A 6127-nucleotide genomic window follows, 5' to 3' on the forward strand; every position below is an offset into this window, starting at 1 on the left:
CTGGGGCCGAGTTAATGGTTTGTATCTAACCAAAACCAAAGGTAGGTAATTGGCGAGCGTAAAAAATATTAGTGATTCGCCCAGTTGGACCTTGAATCTGGAGCCTTTTATAATTAGTAAACCTAAGAAACAATGGACTTTTTTATTTTGTTTAAAAGTACTTATACAATGTAATTGTGGGAGTTCTCCCTCTTAACTTCCAGGGACTTTTTAATACAATTCTTTATTCAGAAGGATTCTGGGTTCCAATTCAGGTCATATTCGTGTAGTTATTGTTCACTGTAGAAGCCTCATTGTCCCTTAAAAATCGGCTAAAGTACGTGTGATGCCGCCTCAGGTAAATCTACAATAGACGCATAGGTAAGTAAAAAATAATTGGTGGAGACAGAAAAAAGTGACTCTCGAATTATTACCACCCAAGGCAAAAAGATTTAAAACTATTTGACACATAACAATGTACCTAACTCACCAGCATATCACTGGCACACACTTCCTCACATTGTCAATTACCTCACCGTGATAACCTCGGAGGTATCACGTCTGGTATGGAGAACGGATTGTGATCACACCATGCGCAGTCAACCGTAACATTGTGGTGGCACGAAAAACTCCCAATTCGCGACGTCTACGCGTCTCTTTTGTGCGAATCTAGGAAATGAAAAAGTTATTAAGTTTCGTAATCGTCACGCTTCCACGTGCCCACAAATTCAGGTGTTTTTGAAGTATTTTGTTTGGTCTACACTTCCGTTACGATAAGCTGTGTTTGCTGTCTTACACGAATTTTGTGGTGTTTATCAAAATAGTAGCCGGTCGGATGGATAATTGTACAAGTTTAAGCTCGATAGACGCTGCAAGTTTATCGAAAATACAGGGTGTTAATCATATCGTAACGAAAAGTTTGAGGGATGCTTCAGACCATGATTCTGTGTTGATATCAAGTGGAAATTTCATGCATGTTTGTCTCGCTTTCGAAGGATGTCCCGACGACCCGATTTACCTACTCTAGCCATAGAGTCGGCCAATCAGCTCGGGACAACACATAGTCCAAGACCCCGAGACTGACACCGCCAACGTACATTTCAGCGCTCATCACTATCGGCTTACAGTCGATTGATTCTTTCGAAAATATTCCTATTAGACGACGCCCTGAACCGAGATTAGCCACCCTCAGATTTGTTGCCTTAAATTTTGTACCGGGGAGAGACCCGCTAAGTAATTCATGCCATCTGAGGCAAAGCTATCAATAAGTCACAGACGAACCCGCTTTCCCGGCTCATAAGTACTATTTACGTACTGTAGTATTTGAGCAGTTTTCTCATAATTACTTATTATTTTCATTAAATGTTGCTGTGATGATATGGTACATTACTCTCTTTGTCAAATACAAACACATTAATAAGTTGTTGTCGCCGTATCAAAAGGTGCATTCATTAACAAATGTTAATTATTATCTATTTCAAACAATATTCGATTAAAAAGTTAAATTATTGATAAAAAATATATACCAAAAGGCTTGTTTTGTCTAAGCATCATCATAGACAGACATAGGTATTACTTATGCCGCCTAACAGGGTGGTCAGGGGTACATGACGAATTGGTATCCTATGAGATTTGAATATGAATTGTTTTATTGAAATAAACATACAAGATAAATAGCCTATATACGTCCCACTGCTGTGCATAGATCTAAGGACCCCGATACCGACCCCGCCGGCGTGGTCGACGATTTCCCTCATTCAGATATTTTCCTATTAATTCTTTCAAATATTTTCCTCTCAGACGACGCCCTGAGCCGAGGTTCGCGCCCAACTGGGCACCCTCAGGCCGGTTGTCTTAAACGTTGTACCGGGTGAGAGCCTTCAGCGCTCCCCATTTATCCGGCCAAGTAGTTAATGTCATCTGCGGCAAATCTACAATAAGTCACGTCATAAAAAAAAATGTGCACAGATCTTCGCTCAATCAACCACAAGGGTTTTCAGCATGCTCTAACACGATGTACCAGTGTGGGTCGGAGGGCTGGTAACTCGGGACCAATGGCTTACAATGGATTTTACTTACAACATCTTAATCTTTCTTCTTCATATAATTACATTTATTCAAATACTATTTTGCTTTTGAGCAGCCGAATAGGGTTCATAATGAGTCAACATCCATTTATTGTAACTGTCCATGTAATTCACGTTCACATAGTCGCTTCATACGATATTCTACTTACCTAATTGATAAATTGGTGTCATTTTTGTGTTGAGTCCAGTAAATAGGTAATGTACTCTACTAACATCTTATTTTTATTTATTTATTTATTAGGCACATCAACAGTACAAACACGCAACAATTAATAAAACTTTCTTAAGGCTAGTACTAGTGTTTGCACCAATTACAGACGTGCACAACTTATGTAATTAACATGTATGAAGAATTTGTTTAAAAAAAAAACGGAATAACAAAAGGTATGAAAAGTTACAGCCAGGCAACACTACAACATCAACAAAAAAAAAGAAGAAGATTCTCAGATCTTATTCTACAATCGATTTTATAATATATAATATCTGGCCGGGATCTGTGTTCCGAAGGTTCCAAATTGTTAATTAAGTACCAGTATACCAATACCAGTAAACCATCTGGTTTACTAGTTATTTCCTCCATTTTCCGCAAAGAAGACTGTTTTTTTAACTTTGTTGATACCTACACTCAAAACAAGGCTGCGAGTTCGTTATTCTCTTCTTATTTATTTACATTGGGCCTTAAAAAACTACAATATAACAAACAACATAAAGAAACTTATCTCCAGCCAGTCACAAGGAAAGTCAAGTAGCTGTATACACCCCGTTCTTACTACGTTCACACCCACACCGCTGCAGCGTGACTATACTCATTGATACAATGGCCCCGATTCCTGCAAACACCTCCTAATTTTATTTTAAGTTATGCCCGTCATTTTCTTATCCGTTGGAAAAGAATGGGACGGGTAATCGACACGCATAAAATTTATGGAATACATGTAAATTTTAAGCAGAAATCCAAAACAACCGTCTAAAAATGTTACATGACAGAATTAAGTAGAAAACACGTCAAAGGGATTGCATACCAGCAAGATGCCTATGTTATTCGCATGGGTTATTCATTAATTATAAAATTAACTTGTTGACAATCATCCGTCCCTTTCCTTTTCGGCGGATAAGAAAATGATGGATATGACCCCGATTCCAGCAGACACCTCCTAATTTTATTTTAAGTTAAACCCGACCATTTTCTTATCCGGCGGAAAGGAAAGGGACGGATGATTAACAAGTGTTAATTTTAACGTGCTGTCAACTTAATTCTGTCGAGTTATTGGCCAGTATAAAATTTTTGGAGGGCTTTTTAAATTTCTGCCTAAAATTGACTTGTCTATAAATTTTATGACTGTCGATTACCCGTCCCTTTCCTTTTAGGTGGAAATGAAAATGACAGGTATAACTTAAAATAAAATTAGATGGTGTCTACTGGAATCAGCACCATTAATACGATAAAAATAAACTCATCGACACTATTTGTTGTACTACATTAAATGTTTACATTAGATAGCTGACAGTGGCTGGGAATGTATACATTGGGTGCAGTCGGCAAATATACAAACGATATTATCAATCAAACATTAAGGTGTTTGGAAATCAATGATAAGTACAGCACGTCTGAAAGTCACCTCGGTAGTTCTTCAATAACATTCGATCTGTAAGGAATTTCAATGGTATGTAGGTATAGTCAAATAAGCAAGAGTACACAAATGGATGAGGTGGCTCGTCAAGAACTAGGTATACTTACCATTGGAATTTTTACTTGCTATTGTGATGAAGATATTTTGACAATCTGCGTGGACTCATTTTCCAGTCCGAGGTTACAGAGATATAATATTAAATAGTTTCCAAGCAATAATAAAATATTTATGTTTAAAAGTATCGATACAAAAGGTATTCCTAAGTACCTACTTACTTCGTATATTATCTTGTGTTGTGCTGGTTTAGATTCTAAAGTATAATCTATCTAAGAAGTTTTTTATCGATAATGATGTGATAAAAAGCATTATAAAGGTTTAGTCCGTGGAAGGGCCCTGTTTGGAGAACGCGTGACTTCATATCGTAGTGTTACGGGTTCGAATCCCGATTCGGGTTCTCAACCACAGAATTTGACTTTATGAGTTACAATTCATGTTTGGGTCATAGATAATTGATATCTCGTGGTTTCCAGGTTCAGATCTGCCCGGTTAATGGCACGCTCACCCCCTAATACAAGAGATTTAGATACTTATTTGAATAATAAGGAAAATTAAAAAGATTTTCTATTACTCTAATCATCATCAGCCTATAGGTCTCCTCTATTTTGCATCATCTTCTCCGGTCCCGCGCTAACCTCATCCACAACTTTCCCGCCACCGTTGCAACCATGCAACGATGTCACCTCCGGGCCTCTGGTCTGCCCACTGACCTTTTCCGTTCTCGTGGCTACTCTTCTGTGAGACAGCCTTTGTCCGCCAACCAACCTCACGTCTGGACAAGTGTGTTTTATTTTCCTACATCGTCATATCCATCTTAGAACCACGATACCAATTTTTTCTTGCGAAAAGCCTATACATACACACATACATAAACATATATGCATTTTCGGAGGAAAGTGATCTTACCTGTATTAGCTGGTTTTCCCCTCGCGGGTTGGAAGATCAGACAGGCAGTCGCTTCTGTAAAAAACCGGACCTGTCAAATCTTCGCGTTAGGTAGGACCATGTGGACACGGGATAGCGCTAGGAAGATGATGATACACACATACATAAACTCACGCCTATTTCCCACCGAAGTAGGCAGATACTATGATTTCGCAGGCACCTGTCAAAAGTTTAATTTGCCAATTTCGTAATTCGTCAAATCTTTGATCAGTCAAACTAGAATTCCATTTGCTTCGATCCTGACACACTTCTCTGGCTTCCTCCACATTGTAACAATAATAATAAGGACTATATTTAGGTACCCACTTTTGCGATTTCGATTTAAAAATATGATTTTAATAAATTAACGACACCTGTCGCGGGACAATTTCCCTCTAAGTGAATAAAACGCTTTATAGCAATCAGACAATGCACCGGTTATGTTCACTGAAGGCTAACTTTTTATTAGTTTCTTGTAAATTACCACCGTTCACTTTCTAATAGGCTAGTTTCCAACTATTCAAATCAGTTACTTTTTACTAAACGTTAATACACGAAATTACTATGGAATTTGTATGAAGAAGCACACTGTGACGTCATAGGAAAAATGTGATAAAATGTCGGACTTATTATTACGTTTTTCTTGATTAAAATTCATATACTTAAGTAAAATAGTAAAGTAATCGATTCACAGACGCTGACGCACGCCGCAAAGAATATCCGCAACCACAATTAAAAAAAGATAGAAAGAAGGAAAAAAAAAAATTTAACACTTAATTACTACCGGTGTACTACCCCCTCCGGTAGATTGAGGGGAGGCCTGTGCCCAGCAGTGGGACGTATATAGGCTATTTATGTATGTATGTACTACCGTTGTAGTATAATACATTCTTAAACTCACGCCCCTGTTCCCTAATGGGTGGGGTAGAGCCAGTACTAATTTAAAGACAACTTGTAGCCGATTTTGAAACGTAGCAAGTCCTAGAAGATAGGTTCAAAAGATAGATCCTCACCTCCGTAGGTGAAGAGTGTGGTTATTTTTGATCAACCTATTGTTTATGATCTATCATGTGTATCGCGGCAGCGGATTATGTGTACACCGTCAGTACAATTCGCGTGTAGCTAAATAGCGCTTTTATGATGTGCAATGAATAAAGTACCTAATTTGTTACCCTTAGCACCTAAGGCACCTACAGCTAAAGTTTCGAAAATCGAATTTAAAAAATTGAAGTAATGCATATCTTTTGACGGGCTTATTGCTACGGAAAACTTTTCAGTCTAATCTCCACTTTGCTCGAAAATTCTTCGAAAGTAGTATTGACCAAGAAGATTACATAATTTTGGAGCGGCTGTCAATCCACTCCATCCATAGTCTTCTAATGAATGGCGCAGTAGGAAGCGAAGTGGCGTGCGCGCTGCTCACACGTGCATAATAAAACCGCACCGAAC

The sequence above is a fragment of the Pectinophora gossypiella genome, chromosome 1, assembly GCF_024362695.1.
Source record: "Pectinophora gossypiella chromosome 1, ilPecGoss1.1, whole genome shotgun sequence".
NCBI classification, from domain to species: domain Eukaryota; kingdom Metazoa; phylum Arthropoda; class Insecta; order Lepidoptera; family Gelechiidae; genus Pectinophora; species Pectinophora gossypiella.